The sequence below is a fragment of the Oncorhynchus masou genome, chromosome 27, assembly GCF_036934945.1.
Source record: "Oncorhynchus masou masou isolate Uvic2021 chromosome 27, UVic_Omas_1.1, whole genome shotgun sequence".
Classification (NCBI taxonomy): domain Eukaryota; kingdom Metazoa; phylum Chordata; class Actinopteri; order Salmoniformes; family Salmonidae; genus Oncorhynchus; species Oncorhynchus masou.
In genome coordinates, this window is record NC_088238.1 from 48,036,797 (window position 1) to 48,059,381 (window position 22,585).

Consider the following 22,585-nt stretch of genomic DNA (forward strand, 5'->3'; position numbering starts at 1 on the left):
GGGACAGAGGATTGTAAATACATGCAAGGCAAATAGTGTAGCGCTAAATCTCTGTACTGGGAGTTTCCCAGCTTTGATGCACCTGTACCGACCTTGCCTTCTGGATGATGTTGGGGAGAAACAGTCAGTGGCTTGGGTGGTTGTTGTAATTTTTGGCCTTCCTGTGACATCGGACGTTGTAGGACAGGTAGTTTGTCCCAGATGATGCATTGGGCAGACCGCACCACCCTCTGGATAGCCTGCAGACCACTGCGGTCCAGTCGATGTGGATAGGGCGGTGCCCCCTCTGCTGTTTCCTGAGGTCCACGATCAGATCCTTTGTGTTGTTGACGTTGGGTGAGAGGTTATTTTCCTGGCACCACACACCCAGTGTCCTCACCTCCTCCCTGTAGGCTGTCTCGTCATTGTTGGTAATCAGGCCTAATACTGTTGTGTCGTCTGCAAACTTGATGATTGAGTTGGAGGTGTGCGTGGCCACGCAGTCATGGGTGAACAGGGAGTACAGGAGGGGGCTGGGCATGCGTCGTTGTGGGGCTCCTGTATTGAGGCTCGCCGAAGTGGAGGTGTTGTTTCCTGCCTTCACCACCTGGGGGCGGCCCGTTAGGTAGTCCAGGACCCAGTTGCACAGGGCGGGGTTCAGACCCAGGGCCTCGAGCTTAATGATGAGTTTGGAGGGTACTATGGTGTTGAATACTGAGCTATAGTCAATGAACAGTATTGACTTGTCCAGGTGGTATATTTGGCAGAGTGTAGTGTGATGGCGATTGCATCATCTGTGGATATGTTGGGGCAGTAAGCAAATTGTGGGTCTAGGGTGTCAGGTAAGGTAGAGGTGATATGATCTTAAAGTACTTCATGACGACAGAAGTGAGTGTTACGGGGCAATAGTCATTTGGTTCAGTTGGCCTCTCACATATTTGTAGGGAAACCAAGAGATGGAAAGGGGGATACCTCGTCAGTTGTACAACTTAATGCATTCAACTGAAATGTGTCTTCCGCATTTAACCCAACCCCTCTGAATCAGAGAGGTGAGGAGGGTTGTCTTAATCGACATCCACGTCCTCGTTGCCGGCAGAACAATGGGTTAATTGCCTTGCTCAGGCATTTTTACCTTGTCAGCTCGGGGAATCGATCCAGCAACCTTACTGGCCCAACGCTCCTACCCACCAGGCTCACTGCTGCTAGCTGAGAGGCAGAGGGCGAGAGAGAAATAGAATGAGAGAGAGTAGCAAAGGAAATTGAGTGTGCACGTGAGTGACTGAGGTAGAGTGAGAAGAAGAGAGCGAACGTGAAAGAGAAAGCGAGAGAGCTCGTGAGAAAGGAATGGAGAGAGAGGTTGGAGATCCAGTAGCACTAGCAAGTCGAGGTCTTATCTCCCGCCCACCAAGCCCTGGCGCCGGGTTCCACTCCCTCCTGGCGGGGCTCCCCTTTAGCCTCGCTAAGCAAGGCGCCCAGGTGAAATGAGCAATTCCCATTCAGAAGCGGAGGCACCTCGGAGACTTGCCCCGCGAAATGGCTGCTCACTTTGGCAGATCAATGCACTCTCTTCCTTGTGCACTGCCGCAGAGTGATAGCCAGCACACACAAAAAAAGGAAGGGGGAAAGAAACGAGGGAGAGAGTGTGGGAAAGAGCGAGAGAAACGTTATCAGAGAATTTAATGATATTTGCCAAGGTCTCACTGACTGAGCGCTGTTGAAGGGAGATGGGGAGCTTTGCATAAACTCAAAGGCTGTGCGATATTGCTGTCCGCTGTGAAAGTGGCGGCGCCAGCCCCGCCGGATATGAGAATATTCCAACAGGCTGCTCTGAAATTTCTTCCCATGTGAATGATATTAACGATAATCACTTTGAATTATTGGGGTGTAACGAATAAAATCCCAGAATGACTCAACATTGCAAAGACTCGTCTGTCTGACCTTTACACTACATAGAATATGTACTTTATAATACCAAACATTGCTGATAGATATAATCAAGTGACAATGTACTCATAGTACACAGACTAAGTATTATGTCTGGTGTTGTCCTACCTCTGTTAATGGATGTGCTTCCATCAATGCAGCAGTAATTCATACCAAAATTGCAGCTGTTTCGAACAAAACACAACTCCTTACTTTAGCATGATCAACTGTTTCAGTTTCCTGTAGTCATAGTAATATGTCAGTGGCCATTCTTATGTCATTGGCCAACTTATTTCAATTCCACATTTTTTTAATACATTTGACAAGAACAGTATTGAAAATCATATACAATGGGGTGATGGGTTTTCCGCGAACACCAAAAACAGATATTCATTGTACATAGCATTACTCTCAAACCTCTGTCATCCTTTTTAAATGAAGCCTTGCCAACAAAGAACAATATGTAACCCTAGAAGAACCTTGAAAAACAATTAGAATTAGCACTTATGGCATGCTTCATAAACTGTACTGTAAAAAGCCTAACAGAATAGCTGATGGTTCTTTGCACCATATTGCTCTTGTTCCCATTAGCCTTACACGGAACCCAAGCCGGCTGCGTACGTGCGCCATCGTGCGCCATCGTGCATAAATTTGTTTTGTCTATAGGAACTAACCCTTACTCTATATAGGTAGTAACCCCTACTCCCTATAGGTACTAACCCTACTCTCTATAGGTACTACCACCTACTCCCTATAGGTACTAACCTCTACTCCCTATAGGTACTAACCCCTACTCCCTATAGGTACTAACCCTACTCCCTATAGGTACTAACCCTACTCCCTATAAGTACTAACCCTACTCCCTATAAGTACTAACCCTACTCCCTATAGGTACTAACCCTACTCCCTATAGGTACTAACCCTACTCCCTATAGGTACTAACCCTACTCCCTATAGGTACTAACCCTACTCCCTATAAGTACTAACCCTACTCCCTATAAGTACTAACCCTACTCCCTATAAGTACTAACCCTACTCCCTATAGGTACTAACCCTACTCCTATAGGTACTAACCCTACTCCCTATAGTACTAACCCTACTCCCTATAGGTACTAACCCTACTCCCTATAGGTACTACCCCTACTCCCTATAGGTACTAACCCTACTCCCTATAGGTACTAACCCTACTCCCTATAGGTACTAACCCTACTCCCTATAGGTACTAACCCTACTCCCTATAGGTACTAACCCTACTCCCTATAAGTACTAACCCTACTCCCTATAAGTACTAACCCTACTCCCTAAATGTACTAACCCTACTCCCTATATGTACTAACCCTACTCCCTATAGGTACTAACCCTACTCTCTATAGGTACTACCACCTACTCCCTATAGGTACTAACCTCTACTCCCTATATGTACTAACCCCTACTCCCTATAGGTACTAACCCTACTCCCTATAGGAACTAACCCTTACTCTATATAGGTAGTAACCCCTACTCCCTATAGGTACTAACCCTACTCTCTATAGGTACTACCACCTACTCCCTATAGGTACTAACCTCTACTCCCTATATGTACTAACTCCCTATAGGTACTAACCCTACTCCCTATAGGTACTAACCCTACTCCCTATAATGTACTAACCCTACTCCCTATAAGTACTAACCCTACTCCCTAAATGTACTAACCCTACTCCCTATATGTACTAACCCTACTCCCTATAGGTACTAACCCTACTCTCTATAGGTACCTACTCCCTATAGGTACTCCCTATAACCTCTACTCCCTATAGGTACTCCCTATAGGTACTAACCCTACTCCCTATAAGTACTAACCCTACTCCCTAACCCTACTCCCTATATTTACTAACCCTACTCCCTATAGGTACTAACCCTACTCTCTATAGGTACTACCACCTACTCCCTATAGGTACTAACCTCTACTCCCTATATGTACTAACCCCTACTCCCTATAGGTACTAACCCCTACTCCCTATAGGTACTAACCCTACTCCCTATAGGTACTAACCCCTACTCCCTATAGGTACTAACCCTACTCCCTATATGTACTAACCCTACTCCCTATAGGTACTAACCCTACTCCCTATAGGTACTAACCCCTACTCCCTATAGGTACTAACCCTACTCCCTATAGGTACTAAACCCTACTAACCCTACTCCCTATAGGTACTAACCCCTATAGGTACTAACCTCTACTCCCTATATGTACTAACCCCTATATGTACTCCCTATAGGTACTAACCCCTACTCCCTATAGGTACTAACCCTACTCCCTATATGTACTAACCCCTACTGTCTATAGGTACTAACCCTACTCCCTATAGGTACTAACCCTACTCCCTATAGGTACTAACCCCTACTCCCTATAGGTACTAACCCTACTCCCTATAGGTACTAACCCCTACTCCCTATAGGTACTAACCCCTACTCCCTATAGGTACTAACCCTACTCCCTATAGGTACTAACCCCTACTCCCTATAGGTACTAACCCCTACTGTCTATAGGTACTAACCCTACTCCCTATATGTACTAACCCCTACTCCCTATAGTACTAACCCCTACGCCCTATAGGTACTAACCCCTACTCCCTATATATACAAACCCTACTCTCTATAGGTACTACCCCTACTTCCTATAGGTACTAACCCCTTCTCTCTATAGGAACTGCCCCTTACTCCCTATAGGTACTAACCCCTTCTATCTATGGGAACTAACCCCTACGACCTACAGGTACTAACCCCTACTCTCTATAGGTACTAACCCCTACTCCCTATAGGTACTGGCCCGTACTCACTATCGACATGTGTACAAATTGGATTGGAAAATGTTACACCTTTCCAGTCCATTCAGATGTGCAGTAGGTGACGAGATGTGACCCATTGTTCATAATGACACAGGTCCTACTCAACCGACATCGCCCCAAGTAACATTATACGTACAAATTCTGAGAAACAGCTAATTCTCTGTATCCCTATTTTTTTATAGCTTTGCTGCGTCATTTCCACAGGTTCAGAAACCACTCGGCGTCAAGCAGCCCATGTTGAATACAGTAACATCCTAAGCAGACATGCCGGAGATGAATCGCTGTTGATTACAGAGCGAGAATAAGGCAGAGAGATTAGAGAAAGGAGGCCTGCTTCCGAGCATAGTGCACAGACGTGTCGGCACAGAAATTCAAGTTTTGTGTGCAATCTTGGCAGAAGCAGGTGCGAGGGGTTGAATCCACCCCACCATCAGCTGTCATAGCCATAATATACTGCATTTATTGGGAATATAATGTGCCGCCACATCTCGGGGAGGAAATGTCAAAACACCTATATTGCAGAGCTATTCAGGGGCAACTTTGTCAGCGTTTCCCGCCAAACAGGGAAAGAAAATATGGTGAGAACAACAAGTAGCTCTCACTATTAATGTCAAAGAGAGAAAGGCGAAGAGATTGAAGGCGGGGGAATAGGATTCTAAGAGGAAGGCAAGGAGAGATTTAAACATAGAAAGGGTGACAGAGATAGACAGTGGATAAACAGCGAGAGGTGGAAAGTGAAGGGGGAGAAAATAGAGATGTATAGAGAAGAAGAGACTGACAGACAAACAAGCAGAGAAGCCGACAGAAACAGTGACATTGAGAGAATATGCGAGAGAAGAGATATTTAGTTGAAGAAAGGGCAACGAGAGAGTAAGTAAGAGAGATCTAATCTTCAGGCTTGTTAACCTTTACGTCAACGACTGTAAAGAAGTTATGACTTCTTTTAAATGGGAAATTATCACAACAATGAACAGCCTGAGACAGCATCTTGCATGTAAATAAAGAGAATGTCTTGAAATATTTGCTAGCGTCAGGATTTCTCGAAGCACGCCTTGAGCACCACTTGACCCTGAGCATCCCCCAAGTCTTTGTGTGTGTGTTTGCATTAGTGTGTTAGTGAATGTGTGTGTGTGTGCGTGTGGATGTGAGCACTGTTTTGCCCAAGACAGAAATAAAGGGGAAAACATTTTACAGGATGCACAATATAATCATTTGCAAAAGGGACACAACAAATGATCAATTCACCACAGTGGTGTGTCCACATTGTTATTCATAGCTCAACATCCTATTGACAGTATAAATCCTCATAAGGATCCACACTGACATATTTACACTGTGCAACACTATAAGCTTTATGTCCGAAGACGGTTCTCCAGTAACCCATCATTCAACTGTAACTCAAACAGGGTAGATAAAGTTACTAATTTAGCCAATGTCACCCAGTAATACATAATTTGACTGTAATTCAAACAGGGTAGATATAATTATTTGTATCTATATACACAGACTAACAGGGGTCGGTGTTTTGAAGCCACTGCCTTTTCCATTGTTAAAAAATATATATTTTGGAATGTATAGAAATGCATTTATTAATGTCTAAATTAGATTTTGCCACGTTTATTCTATTTTAAACACCTTAATGCATACTTTTACATTTTCTTATGTGAACTACACAGTTAATTGTTTTGAAAGTTCTCTTACAGTCCCCACTACAACAAAAAACAGTTAAATACATGTCATTTTTTTCCATTAAACATTTAATTGAAATACTGTTGAATTCCATCCATTCCTATGGAGGACTGCTTCTCCTCGGGAGTGCCAGTCTGGCCGACTGGTGGCTTCAACGTCTGTCACTGGCCAATACATAGCATCAGCGATCGAAGGTTAATATACACTTGAGTGTACAAACATTAGGAACACCTGCTCTTTCCATGACATAGGCTGACCGGGTTAATCCATGTGAAAGCTATGATCCCTTCAATCAGTGTAGATGAAAGGGTGGAGACAAGATAAAGAAGGATTGTGTATGTGTGCCGTTCCGAGGATGAATGGGCAAGACAAAATATGTAGGTGCCTTTGAACAGGCGCACCGGTTTGAGTGTGTCAAGAAATGCTGCATTTTTCATACTCAACAGCTTCCCGTGAGTATCAAGAATGGTCCACCACCAAAAGGACATCCAGCCAATTTGACATAACTGTGTAAAGCATTGTCAACATCGTCCCTGTGCAACGCTTTCAACACCTTGTAGAGTCCACTTCCCGACGAATTGAGGCTGTTCTGAGGGCATAAGGAGGTGCAACTCAATATTAGGAAGGTGTTCATATTGTTTTGTACACTCAGTGTACATTGTTGGGTAAATCGTTATTAAGCCAATGCCGCCCAGTAACCCATCATTACACTATACCTAAAACAGGGTAGATCGAGTTAAGACAATTTTGCCCAGACATAAGTGATTGGTCGGGAATTTGACCAGCAGCTGGGTGTTGGGGTTGTGATTTGGTCAAACCTCACCCCTTGTCATACTAATTAGGGGAGATCTACTGTTATGGCCAACACGTTCCATAGCTACTCTACGCCGAATTTCCTCCTTGTGAAAGCCAATAGTCTTGTTTGCAGTAGAGATTGCTGGTATGTTTGCTATGGCATTCATGCATGATTTGGGTTCTTTGTATGTTCAAATATTAGAGACATTTGTTGAAAAGTCATGTGTTGTACCTTTATTACATGTTGGTGTCACATGAACAAGCTAGTAAAGAAGGATTCGTTGGTTATATCAAGTTGGTGATACATTGTTTTAATATTCATTCTACAAAGTCTCGACAGCAGGAGAATCAATATGTAGATGATGGCAGGATCACATGATAGCAGGTAATCATTAGTCCATCATTTGCCCGAGCAAAGGAGCAATTGATTGGCTTTTCAATTTCACTCTCACTTCTCAGTGTCGACAACCTTCCCCCTAGTCATAATTCAAAAACTCCAAGGATCATTAATCGGTGGACACACTCTCCACTCTCCCTTTCACATGCCAAAACAGGTCCCATCAATCAAAACAGATCACCTGATACCTTCACACTTTGCATGTACCTCTTTCAATTTCCCTTTCAAGCTGTGGTTCCTTTTCCCCAAGATTGGGTAATTGGACGACACATTTTGAACATGTCTATAAGGGAACTCGTTAGGTTTTTGAAGGAATGCAGATGTGAACAGATCTTTATCCATCATGGAGAATACTGTAACAGAAAGCATGGCATTGATGCCTATGATGGCAAAAGCCAATAGTCAATAACATTCTCACTGTAACGCTCAGTGAGTGAATGGGTGTGGAGTCAGTCGCAGAGAGCAAAGGATGCGGGAAAAAACACGCTTTAATGTCCAAAATCAAAAGAACAAAATAGTAACTATTACTAGAAATAGTACCCTTAGGTAAAATACCAGGGCAGCGAGAAAACCCCAAAAACACTAACACCTCTCCCAAATACAGAAGAACAAGCCCGCAAAAACAGAAGCGGGCTAAACAAACTTAAATAACACCACCCTAACAACCAAACAATGAACAGTTGAAAACAATTAGACAAAACCAAACGAACACGGAACAAAGGATTGGTGGCAGCTGACGACCGCCGAGCGCCACCCGAACAAGAAGTGGAGCCACTTTCGATAATATTCGTGACACTCACTTTGATGTATCCTCTCTCTCTAGAGTTGCCATTTTTCCAACCAGCAAACACTTCACAGTAGGCCTGCAATCTATACATTTCCATTTCATGCTGGACATTTTCAGGTTGTTTTCAACAAAAGAACAATAACAGCATGCTTGATTATTCTGAACTCCTACCTGCACAATCTAAAATAAACTGTTTGACATAGAAACATGTAATTTACAGATGGCGACTGTGTGTTCTCTCAACTCCTTGATTTGTCGCCCTTGGCTTTTTGCACGGCTTAGCCAAAGGGGCAACGCATCCATGTCACCAAATCTGTGTTGAATTAGAATATATCATAAAAAGCCTGCTGGATAAATGCCACTCTCTCATGTCATTTCTACCATTCAGTTGGCACATTCCCTCCCGTCCCCTGTATGATTATAACAACTGACTGTGGGTACTAACTGGCTCTGACTCTATCTCTCTCTCTCAACATCTCCCACATTATTAAAATGCTAATCGCGCCTACAATCAAGCAGCCCAAAATCACACAGTCAGAATACACAATAGATGTTTTCATGTTTCCCACTATCGCAGGACTTGTTTACATCGGCGTCAGTCAAGATGCTCCGCAGGTACATTAACTTGCTTTGTCGCAGACAATAGCTGCCATGATTGCCCCGGAGCTTGTCGCTCGCCAAATCTTAGTTGTACACGGGGAGGCAATTATTAATGAAGGTGATGAATAGAATATTTGAATATCTGAACGAGTTAAAAAGGGATAGAGGACGAGGCGCGGCATAATTTATACGGCACAGAGAAGAAGTGCCGACAAGCTTGAGCGACTTCAAATGTTTTCAATGGGAAATGAGATGCAGGAGTATGACTTTCTCACAAGCTCCTCATACCATTACTTGTAGCTCCGCAGTGTGTGCTAATACCGAGCTAGCATTAGCTTCTGGAACACACAACCGCCCCTGAAAGACTAGGCATAAAGTAAAAGAGTAAGTAAGCTGTGACATGTAACGACGACAAGATCTGCCGTCTCTGATCTGCACTTCTTACTTTGACGTTCTCATTTGTTTCCACACCTGTGTCATTCACAGCTTTACGTCTTTAGCTAATTTCATGGTCTAGGGGTTTGGATGGATGGCTCAGGTGTGACTTATTCACTCCTGGAAGAAAGGGAGGGAGGGAGGGAGGGAGGGAGGGAGGGAGGGAGGGAGGGGGGAGGGAGGGAGGGAGGGAGGGAGGGAGGGAGGGAGGGAGGGAGGGAGGGAGGGAGGGAGGGAGGGGGGGCGACTGAGAGATGACTAGGGGGAGTGAGGTAAATGCAGGCGGGGAGTGAAGCAAATGGATGACATGCTTACACAAATGGCAGATTTGAAATACTGTTAGCTTTGAGAATGACTTAAACTGCCTCCAAATCATCCCCTAAACCTTGAACTCCACTATAACTCCACTATATAGTATCGACCTAAAACACAGACTGTGGGTATTGAGGGTATAATGTTACGTAATTGTTTCAGTCAATTTACACCGTAACCCATGTAATGTACAGTCATTGTCATGTAGATGTGTGTGTAATGGATTATTCCTAGTCATATCCTATCTGTAGACACATCTCAGTGGGTTTTGGGGACTTCATAATGCCAAGTTAGAGACTTGTTTCAGTTCATCTATTTAAATACACCTGAAATGTATGTCCCCCTAGTTCATCCATATCCAACCATCATACAAACCACTTAAATTTGACCCAGCAACCTTTTCCAAGAAACCTTTTAAAACGCAAATCTCTATTACATAGCAAGACTATTTTTCAAATAGTAGTATATCTATTCATGCTGTAAATAGAAGTCCTACAGTCAAAATACCATTCAAAACAGCAAATGGGTGCATTTGATCTGTCATGCCAATGGTTGTCTAAATACTGTACATGTAATTACTATTGATGCGCCTAGAAATCCTTTAATAGCCTTGCGTGACCTCAAACCCAGTTCAAAGAACATTCACATGTCAATACAATTGCTGTCCTTGTTCTGAAGCTGAATCAACAGAAGCCTTTCAGCTTTTCAGAGTATCTGCCGGGCTAACAGCTTATTTATAAAAACAGGGGAGAAAAGAGCAATTACTCTGGAGGGAAATCCATTCTTGGAGATCCACACGTCGGGGTTACCAATAAAAGGATAAAAGCCAGTATATATTTCGCTCACAACAAAGAGGAAAATTAGTTTGGGCTTTAAATATATTTTTTGGACCAATCAAGATTTCATTTTGCTCAAAGATGTCGAGTGACTCTGCTAGTGTGACTAGAGCAGAGATGACAATACTTTAAAAGATGTCCTTGTAGCGACACAGCCATTGTTTTTCATTTTCACATTGTGCGGTCTCTTTTCCATCAAAGCATCACATTGGAATCCATTCTACAGACATCATTTGAAGTAATTGATTGTACACACCATCATAAATTGATTTGCAATACTGTCAGAGGACAACAAAAGGCAATGTTTACTTTCAAAACTAGCAGCATTAGCATGGCCCGTGAGTTGCCTAATGTCCGTGCTGTGGGCAAGTGTCGATCAAATAGCAGAGTGTTATTTCGCCAGACTTTCTTGTCGGCAGAGTTAATTGAGATGCTCTCAAAAGGAGACAAAAGTCTTTGGTGTTTTTCAAGCGTTGTATAAACATACCAATTCCAGATAAGGCTAAATACCATTAAGACCGCATTAGAGGAATCGTTCAGCGTCTGTGGAGTATTTATTTCTGCCCAAATGTAGTTTCTTACTCGACCTGGAGGAGAAAAGCTGAATAGGAACTAAAGTATCAAGGTTTCTGACAAAACAGGGAACGTATCACCTCCACGTAAAATAAATGGGTGTACTACAGCAAAAATGCCTGGCCTACCAACAAATCATTCTAATATTGACAATAACCACGTATTCATCCACAGTTTATATGCAAGTAAAGTCATATAGTATTAAAAAAAAATCTACAACAGCTGTGATGGAAACAGGAAGTTTCAGTACTATTTAATAACTGCTGACAGATCAATTGTTTGTCCGACATGGTGCGATCTTTTTGTGTCTGTAAAATTAACTATGCGAGATATGGTGGTGGAAACGCCTTTATGAGCAAATATTGATATATAATAAGTAAACTTGGAGTCACGCGATGATATGGTGTGTGGTCCTCCATGAATCAAGAAACATGCATTTTATTAGGCTACAGATGAAATAACTTACGATGAGCTTCACAGGGTGGTGAAAGTGCACGGTGATCTTGATGCTCCTTTCCTATAAATATCAAGGGTTTTATTCTGGTGACATGGTGATCAATGCTTGACTGCCATTTGATAAATGAAAATATTCTCGTTCTTATCCATACTAATCTCATCATGTAGACGAGACAACCTGCACAGCCTGCCCACACTGTATCTGCAAGCTTTTGGCTAGAGCGAATGTGTCTAGACCAGAGTAGGCACATTTGCTATTAAACACAACATTTTCTTTATGCGGATTTTAGAATATTTATACGAAAATCTGTTGCCAATTGGATGGAAACCTAGCTACCGACAATATTTATTTGTTCCACACTAGTATTGTGTATACCAGGGTTGGGTTCAATTTGATTTAAATTACAGTCAATTCAGGAAGTACACTTAAATTCCAATTCCACTTCTCTGCAATGCTTTTCATTGACGGAAATGTGGAATTGGAATGAGTTTTTCTTTCGGGAATTGACTGTAATTTAAATGAATTGACCCTAATCCTGGTATGTATATCACTCATTTCGGTTGACACACTTAAATGGATATTTCAGGATTTTGTCAATAAAGTCCTTTGTCTACTTCCCCAAGAAAATGGTATCGAAGAGTTCTTCTGACTCTGGGGAAGTAGATAAAGGGCTTCATTGACAAAATCCCGAACAATCCCTTTAATTCTGTGATTTCACTACATCCATATGTAGTTAGACACTCTAGACACAGCAGAAGTGAGTCACAGTTCACACTTAGCTCATTTCAATTACTGTAATATCTCCATTGTGCCCCATTGTTATCATCCCCACTGAAATGTACTGTGTGAGATATTGGGATTTAAATTAATATGCTAATTACCATTTGGATTCAGCAGCCCACAATGGTATACTCAAATAAGTCCATGTAATTATCAAGATTAGAATGTCGCAAATGTTTGAAGACACCTGCACATATTACGGAATGAAAGAAATGCCCATAGACGTATAATTGCGATTGATGATGAGCTGTAAGTTATCGTCGCTATAGCTACATATAACTCCTCCATATACACCACTGTAAAGTATTTCCCACTTGTGACGACTCATCACTGTATTAGCTGACAATCCTCATTCAACCGCCAGACACGAGTGTGTTCCAGATAGATCCCCCATATGTCAGAACCACAGTCTCTATTTCCCATAGTCCCCAGTGACTGGCAGACTTCGGCGTACCATGAAAGCTGGGTTTGTGATGCCCAAAATTACCTCATCGCAAAAACCCAGCAGACTCGGTTGGCATAGTCACGGCAGCCTTTTAAATAGGGTTAGTGTGGGTTTGACTGACAGACTTAGCTAGTCCATTCCCTCAAGGAAAAAACAGTGGGAAGGATTTCAGGTTTCAGGGCAGTGACATACTCAAAAAAATATATAATATTGAATATGTGTACTAAATCTAGTGTGGAGAGGAACTAGTCAGGGAATAGGGTGTCTGTGAGATGCAGCTACTGTAGTTTGTTAGCACCTACTGTTCATACTGCTCATACTCTAATGCTATTTCCAGAATGATATGCTAAACATACAGCAATCCCTTTAATATTTTGTGGGATACAGCTGCCTATGATGACAGAATTGAGTGACCCAAAACACTTGTTATCACATAATCTGTGTTATCTAACAGTCTTAGAGGCAACTACGAAAAATAAACCCAACTCTCTTTAGACAATTGAAGAGTTTCTTTACAAAATGCTATATATCCATTTTCAGAAATTCACTTTTATTTTTTTAAAGATATTTAAGATAGAATATATTGGTGTGTTTTTTCACTATCTAATCATGGCATGGGGTTGTTAAAGGATAGACATGTATTTGTTTGAAATCTATCACTAGATGGTTTCATTTAAGATAGACAAATAATTATGTTTCTTTGCAAAACGATGTATGCCCATGCCTCACTCTGAGAAATACTAAATAAAAGTATTTAGTCAGCCACCAATTGTGCAAGTTCTCCCACTTAAAAATATGAGAAAGGCCTGTAATTTCCATCATAGGTACACTTCAACTATGACAGAGAAATGAGAAGAAGAAAAAATCTAGAAAATCACATTGTAGGATATTTAATGAATTTATTTGCAATTATGGTGGAAAATAAGTATTTGGTCACCTACAAACAAGCAAGATTTCTGGCTCTCACAGATCTGTAAATTCTTCTTTAAGAGGCTCCTCTGTCCTCCACTTGTTACCTGTATTAATGGCACCTGTTTGAACTTGTTATCAGTATAAAACGTGGCTTCTTCTCATTTTATCTGTCATAGTTGAAGTGTACCTATGATGGAAATTACAGGCCTCTCTCATCTTTTTAAGTGGGAGAACTTGCACAATTGGTGGCTGACTAAATACTTTTTTGTCCCACTGTAGGTAGTACTGCTAGGTTTTACACAGTCAAATGTAACAAATAAGTCACTTTTTTATAAAAAAATGTATATTATGCATTTGTGACATCAATATAAAAATGCATTTTTTAAAATTCAATACAGTAATATGAAATCTGAATGTAACACTTTTACATTTGACATTTAGCAGATGCTCTTATTCAGAACTACTTAAAGTCAGTGCATTCATCTTGAGACAACCACATATCACAGTCAAATATACAGGATACAAACAATCCATTTCAACTAAACAATTGATACAGTGCCTTCTGAAAGTATTTATACCCCTTGACTTATTCCACATTTTGTTGTGTTTCAATCTGAATTCAAAATGGATTAAATATAAACATGTTCTAACCCATTTACATGTAACCCATGATGACAAAGTGAAAACATGTCTTACATTGTTTTTGCAAATTTAATGAAAATGAAATACAGAAATATCTAATTTACATAAGTATTCACACTCCTGAGCCAATACATGTTAGAAACACCTTTGGCAGTGATTACAACTGTGAGTCATCCTGGGTAAGTGTCTAAGAGCTTTGCACACTTGGATTGTACAATATTTGCAATATTAGAAAATTCTTCAAGGTATGTCAATTTGGTTTTTGATCATTGCTAGACAGCCATTTTCAAGTCTTGCCATAGATTTTCAAGACAGTTTAAGTCAAAAATGTAACTAGAACATTCAGCGCTGTCTTTGTTAAGCAACTCCAGTGTACATTTGGCCTTGTGTTTTAGGTTATTGTCCTGCTGAAAGGTGAATTTGTCTCCTAGTGTCTGTTGGAAAGCAGACTGAACCAGGTTTTCCTCTAGGATTTGGCCTGTGCTTAGGTCTATTCTTTTTTTATCCCAAAAGTTCCTTAGTCCTTGCTGATGACAAGTATACCCAGAACATGATGCAGCCAACAACCATACTTGAAAATATGAATAGGGGTACTCAGTGATGTATTGTGTTAGATTTGCCCAAAACATAACGCTTTGTATTCAGGACATAAAGTTAATTTCTTTGCCAAATTTTTTTACTTTGGTGCCTTGTTGTACACAAGATGTATGTTTTGAAATATTTGTATTTTGTACAGGCATTAATCTATTCACTCTGTAATTTAGGTTAGTATTGTGGAATAACTACAATGTTGTTGTTCAATGTTCCCTCCAAAAATCTCACCACTGAGCAAATTTCAGGTCTCTTTGTTGCCTCTTTGATTAATGCCCTCCTTGTCTGGTCTGTGAGTTGTGGTGAAATTTCAGGTCTCTTTGTTGCCTCTTTGATTAATGTTCTCCTTGCCTGGTCCGTGAGTTTTGGTGGATTGCCCTCTCTTGGCAGGTTTGTTGTGGTGCCATATTCTTTCAATTTTTTTGTAATATATTTAATGGTGCTTACTTTCGCAAGGCACTGTATATACAGTGGGGAGAACAAGTATTTGATACACTGCCGATTTTGCAGGTTTTCCTACTTACAAAGCATGTAGAGGTCTGTAATTCTTATCATGGGTAGACTTCAACTGTGAGAGACGGAATCTAAAACAAAAATCAGAAAATCACATTGTATGATTTTTAAGTAATTCATTAGCATTTTATTGCATGACATAAGTATTTGATCACCTACCAACCAGTAAGAATGTCAGCTCTCACAGACCTGTTAGTTTTTCTTTAAGAATTCCTCCTGTTCTCCACTAGTTACCTATATTAACTGCACCTGTTTGAACTCGTTACCTGTATAAAAGACACCTGTCCACACACTCAATCAAACAGACTCCAACCTCTCCACAATGGCCAAGACCAGAGAGCTGAGTAAGGATATCAGGGATAAAATTGTAGACCTGCACAAGGCTGGGATGGGCTACAGGACAATAGGCAAGCAGCTTGGGAGAAGGCAACAACTGTTGGCGCAATTATTCGAAAATGGAAGAAGTTCAAGATGACGGTCAATCACTCTCGGTCTGGGGCTCCATGCAAGATCTCACCTCGTGGGGCATCAATGATCATGAGGAAGGTGAGGGATCAGCCCAGAACTACACGGCAGGACCTGGTTAATGACCTAAAGAGAGCTGGGACCACAGTCTCAAAGAAAACCATTAGTAACACACTACGCCGTCATGGATTAAAATCCTGCAGCGCACGCAAGGTCCCCCTGCTCAAGCCAGCGCATGTCCAGGCCCGTCTGAAGTTTTCCAATGACCATCTGGATGATCCAGAGGAGGAATGGGAGAAGGCCATGTGGTCTGACGAGACAAAAATAGAGCTTTTTGGTCTAAACTCCACTAGTCGTTTTTGGAGGAAGAAGAAGGATGAGTACAACCCCAAGAACACCATCCCAACAGTGAAGCATGGAGGTGGAAACATCATTCTTTGGGGATGCTTTTCTGCAAAGGGGACAGGACGACTGCACCGTACTGAGGGGAGGATGGGATGGGGCCATGTATCACGAGATCTTGGCCAACATCTCCTTCCCTCAGTAAGAGCATTGAAGATGGGTCGTGGCTGGGTCTTCCAGCATGACAACGACCTGAAACACACAGCCAGGCCAACTAAGGAGTGGCTCAGTAAGAAGCATCTCAAGGTCCTGGAGTGGCCTAGCCAGTCTCCAGACCTGAACCCAATAGAAAATCTTTGGAGGGAGCTGAAAGTCCGTATTGCCCAGCAACAGCCCCGAAACCTGAAGGATCTGGAGATGGTCTGTATGGAGGAGTGGGCCAAAATCCCTGCTGCAGTGTGCAAATCTGATCAAGAACTACAGGAAACGTATGATCTCTGTAATTGCAAACAAAGGTTTCTGTACCAAATATTAAGTTCTGCGTTAAGTTCTGATGTATCAAATACTTATGTCATGCAATAAAATGCAAATTAATTACTTAAAAATCATACAATGTGATTTTCTGGATTTTTGTTTTAGATTCTGTCTCTTGCAGTTGAAGTGTACCTATGATAAAAATTACAGACCTCTACATGCTTTGTAAGTAGGAAAACCTGCAAAACCAGCAGTGTATCAAATACTTGTTCTCCCCAATGTATACACTGCTCAAAAAAAGGGAGCACTTAAACAACACAATGTAACTCCAAGTCAATCACACTTCTGTGAAATCAAACTGTCTACTTAGGAAGCAACACTGATTGACAATACATTTCACATGCTGTTGTGCAAATGGAATAGACAACAGGTGGAAATTATAGGCAATTAGCAAGACACACCCAATAAAGGAGTGGTTCTGCAGGTGGTGACCACAGACCACTTCTCAGTTCCTATGCTTCCTGGCTGATGTTTTGGTCACTTTGAATGCTGGCTGTGCTTTCACTTTACTGGTAGCATGAGACGGAGTCTACAACCCACACGAGTGGCTCAGGTAGTACAGCTCATCCAGGATGGCACATCAATGCAAGCTGTGGCAAGAAGGTTTGCTGTGTCTGTCAGCGTAGTGTCCAGAGCATGGAAGCGCTACCAGGAGACAGGTCAGTACATCAGGAGACGTGGAAGAGGCCGTAGGAGGGCAACAACTCAGCAGCAGGACCGCTACCTCCGCCTTTGTGCAAGGAGGAGCAGGAGGAGCACTGCCAAAGCCCTGCAAAATGACCTCCAGCAGGTCACAAATGTGCATGTGTCTGCTCAAACGGTCAGAAACAGACTCCATGAGGGTGGTATGAGGGCCCGACGTCCACAGGTAGGGGTTGTGCTTACAGCCCAACACCGTGCAGGACGTTTGGCATTTGCCAGAGAACACCAAGATTGGCAAATTCGCCACTGGCGCCCTGTGCTCTTCACAGATGAAAGCAGGTTCACACTGAGCACACGTGACAGACGTGACAGAGTCTGGAGACGCCATGGAGAACGTTCTGCTACCTGCAACATCCTCCAGCATGACCGGTTTGGCTGTGGGTCAGTCATGGTGTGGGGTGGCATTTCTTTGGGGGGCCGCACAGCCCCCCATGTGCTCACCGGAGGTAGCATGACTGCCATTAGGTACCGAGATGAGATCCTCAGACCCCTTGTGAGACCATATGCTGGTGTGGTTGGCCCTGGGTTCCTCCTAATGCAAGACAATGCTAGACCTCATGTGGCTGGAGTGTGTCAGCAGTTCCTGCAAGAGGAAGGCATTGATGCTATGGACTGGCCCGCCCATTCCCCAGACCTGAATCCAATTGAGCACATCTGGGACATCATGTCTTGATTTCCATTGATCATTTTTGTGTGATTTTGTTGTCAGCACATTCAACTATGTAAAGAAAGTAAGTATTTAATAAGAAAAGTTCATTCATTCAGATCTGGGATGTGTTATTTTAGTGTTCCCTTTATTTTTTTGAGCAGTGTATATATATATATATATATATATATATATATATATATATATATACACACTCTGGACTCCAACATTGCTGGTCCTAATATTTAAATATTTCTTAATTCCATTCTTTTACTTTTTAGATTTGTGTGTACTGTTGTGTGTTGTTAGATATTACTGCACTGTTGGAGCTCGGAATACAAGCATTTCACCACACCCGCAATAACATCTGATAAATATGTGTATGCGACCAGTAAAATTAGCAAATTATGTGACTTGTTAAGCAAATGTTTACTCCTGAATGTATTTAGGCTTGCCATAATAAAGGGGTTTAATACTTATTAACTCAAAACATTTCCGTTTTTAATTTGTTATTAATTAGTAAAAAATTCTAAAAGCATAATTCCACTATTACATTATGGGGTATTGTGTGTTGGCCAGTGACCCAAAATGTAAATTTAATCAATTTTGAATTCAGGCTGTTACACAACACAATGTGGAAAAAGTCAAGGGGTATGAAGGCTTTCTGAAGGCATTTTCCCAAGAAAAACATTTTAATACACACCTAAAATCTATGAATGCAAAATCATAGAAGCAATCATTTCTGGTGAAAAAAAAAATGTGGATATAGCATTTTGGAAATAAACTTCAATTATAGCACTGTGTAGTAGTCACTTGGCTCGTTAATACACAGAGCACAGTGTGATAGTAATTACTGTTAGTAAACAATGCACTTTGCAGAGATTATTGCATGCACTCCGCGTCCTCAATTTGTTTGGTAATTCTCACAAGTGATGAAGTGGTGAAGCTTGGACAGCTGTTGAAGATGAGTTCATTTGCGTGTTTAATTAATTGCACTTGAGATAATTATTCAATCATTACTTTGATGAATTTCTGCTACCTGGATTATGTGTCAAACGTCTGGATTGATATCAATAGTTTGGGAAGCAGGTCCGAACGCACAGGTCCAATATGTTCAATGGGTATTTTTTTCCTAGAAATGCTTTGATTACTTTCTGTAGTAACATATTGTCTTCTGTTGTCTTTGACATTCGTAAAATGTACCTTCATGATTCCAAAAGAAGGTTTTGACATGTTTCTGCTGAACACTAACTGTGGAACACTGCTTAATAATGAATCTGCTCATGTATTTTTCGTACTTTCAAACATGCATGTTTAGGATTCATTCCCAACCCTATCTCAGTCTCAGTGCTGCTCTGTCACTTTTTATTCCAACGTTGTGATTTGATTCTGTCCTCATTTTGGTTGAAACATGCTTATCCTCTGCCCCATAGATACACTGGGTTGTGGTGACGACATCCAGCTGAAAGAAAGCCTCGGGTTCTGGACCATTTTTCTGTCATGCCACTTTGCACGGCTACCTCTTGATAATACCCCCAAAAATCTAATTAATTGTGCAGGGGGATGGGAGATGGGGAAGTACTTAAAAGAACCTTGAGCAACACATGAAGCTCTCTCTTTCCCCTGTTGCATGTGAAAACACAGTCACAATCAAACTGCCAGAAGCATGAAACAAGACCCCAAAATCACAGGCTTTGTTTTGAAGTTTTGTGCCAGTAGGCTCTTCGTAGAAAAACACATCGAGACAAAATCAACCATGATGAAATTCTTTCCTCAAAGACAGTCTGCTTTTAAATTACCATAACATTAAACCACTATGTTTATCAGTAACTTGACAAAGTGGCTGAGCAGCACATTACATGTCTGTCATGTCTGTCATTGTCGTGTAAACCTATACTTAAAACAATCAAACAGTGTCTTGATTTAGGCCTAGATACAGCGTGTTTAGGAAGTATTCCTAACCCTTGACTTATTCCACTTTTTTTGTGTTACAACCCGAATTCGAAATGGATTAAATTTATGTTTTTCTCTCACCGATCTACACACAATACCCCATAATGACAAAGTGAAAACATGTTGTTAGAAATGTTTGATAATTTATTGAAAATGAAATACAGAAATATCTCATTTACATAAGCAATCACACCCTAGTCAATACACGTTAGAATCACCTTTGCAGCGACTACAGATGTGAGTCTATCTGGGTAAGTCTCTAAGAGCTGTGCACACCTGGATTGTACAATGTTTGCACATTATTATGTTTTTCATTTTTCAAGCTCTTGTCAAGTTGTTTGTTGATCATTGCTAGACAGCCATTTTCAAGTCTTGCCATAGATTTTCAAGCCAAATATAAGTCAAAACTGTAACTAGGCCAGTCAGGAACATTCATTGTCTTCTTGGTAAGAAACTCCAGTGTAGATTTGGCCTTGTGTTTTATGTTATTGTCCTGCTGAAAGGTGGGTTTGTATCTGTGTCTGTTGGAAAGCAGACTGAACCAGCCAGTGCTTAGCTCTATTCCATTTATTTTTATCCCAAAAAAACGTCCTTGTCCTTGCTGATGACAAGTATACCCATAACATGATGCAGCCACCACCATGCTTGAAAATATGAAGTGGTACTCAGTGATGTGTTGTGTTGGACTTTCCTCAAACATAACACTTTGTATTCAGGACATAGTTAACTTCTTTGCCAAATGTTTTGCAGTTTAACCTTATTGCAAACAGGGTGCATGTTTTGGAATATTTTGGATTCTGTACAGGCTTCCTTCTTTTCACTCTGTCATTTAGGTTAGTTTTTTGGAGTAATCCCAATGTTATTGATCCATCCTCAGCGTTCTCCTATCACAGCCATTAAACACTGTAACTGTTTTAAAGTTACCATTGGCCTCATGGTGAAATCCTCTCCGGTAACTGAGTTAAGAAGGATGCTTGTATTTCTGTAATGACTGGGTATTTCCATACACCAACCAAAGTGTAAATATTAACTTCACCATTCTCAAAGAGATATTCAAAATCTGCTTTTTTAAATGTTTACCCATCTACCAATAGGTTTCAGGTCTTTGTGGTTCAATCCATGTTTGAAATTACTGCTCGACTGAGGGTATCTTACAGATAATTGTATGTGTGGGGTACAGAGATGAGATAGTAATTCAAAAATCATGTTGAGCACTATTTTTCCACACAGAGTGAGTCCATGCAATTTATTATGTGACTTGTTGAGCAAATGTTTACTCATGAACTTATGTAGTAGGCTTGCCATAACAAAGGGGTTGACAACTTAATGACTCAAGACAGTTGAGCTTTTCATTTTTAATTCATTTGTAAACATTCCTCAAAACATAATTCCACTTTGACATTATGGGATATTGTGTGTCTTCCAGTGGCACAAAATCTCAATTTAATACATTTAAAAATCAAGCTGTAACACATTTTCTTGGGGAAAAGTCAAGGAGTGTGAATAATAATTTCTGAAGGCACTGTTTGTAAATTGTCCATCTCTTTGAAAGCTGGCTGTGCGATATGGTACATTTCTTGCAAAGGTCCGTTTTTCAAAGACAACATTGACCAATATACAGTATCTGATTCATAATGGGGATTCTATTTAATTCGTCTAATTTGACTTAAATTGAAATGGAATCCAACCAATTCACTTAAAGCAACCTCTGTTCTCAGCTGCCACTGAGGTGAAGTATGAACTCCTGACTGTATAACTTGTGAGAAGACATCCTCAGGTGATTTCCTGTCCACACTCCTAACTACATTCCTTCTCTGTGCTCACGTCTTTTGCCCTACTATAGCGTGTTCTTAACTAGAGACTCACTCGCAACACATTGCCTGTTGATGGTTACACATGGGGCATTAATGCAGTGGCACATTTAAAGTGTCCCCTGGCACTCTGGTGTCTCTGGGTAACTCACTGGCAGATGGTGTGAATGAGCCGATTGGTGTCAGTGATAGACACTATCGCCGGACAGGAAATGTGCAATAACAACAGTGTGGTTTTGTTAAGGTGGATGGGAGGCTGGGCTAGAGACATTTAGTGTTGCAGTCAGTCAAAACACTTCTGGTTCGCTACTCTTTCAAATAAAATGAAATTGTATTTATCACATGCGCCGAATACAACAGGTGAAGGTAGACCTTACCGTGAAATGCTTACACGTCCTTAACCAACAATGCAGAGTTTTAAAAAAGTAAGAAAGAAATATTTGCTAAATAAAAAGGAAAAATAGTATCACAATGAAATAACAATAACAAGGCTATATACAATGGGCACCAAGTCAAAGGTGTGTGTGTGTGGGGGGGGGTGGGGGGGGGGGTGTTATCCGGGGGGCTCTGAGGTACCGGAACACATTGAGAAAAAAAGTGCAAACACAAAATAGGACACAAGTAGCCTACTATCTATG

General features: G+C 41.3%; 1 protein-coding gene across 24 annotated transcripts in view; it reads left to right on the forward strand.

Moving 5' to 3' along the window:
- LOC135516331 (receptor-type tyrosine-protein phosphatase delta-like) overlaps positions 1–22,585 on the forward strand; it is a 606,705-nt gene that overhangs the window by 265,981 nt on the left and 318,139 nt on the right. The window contains exon 8 of one of the 24 annotated variants that reach the window (XM_064940532.1): positions 21,855–21,913. The exons of the other annotated variants lie outside the window; for them this stretch is intronic. The gene's annotated coding sequence lies outside the window, so the exon portion shown is untranslated. The remainder of the gene's footprint in view (positions 1–21,854; positions 21,914–22,585) is intronic. 24 annotated transcript variants of the gene reach the window in all.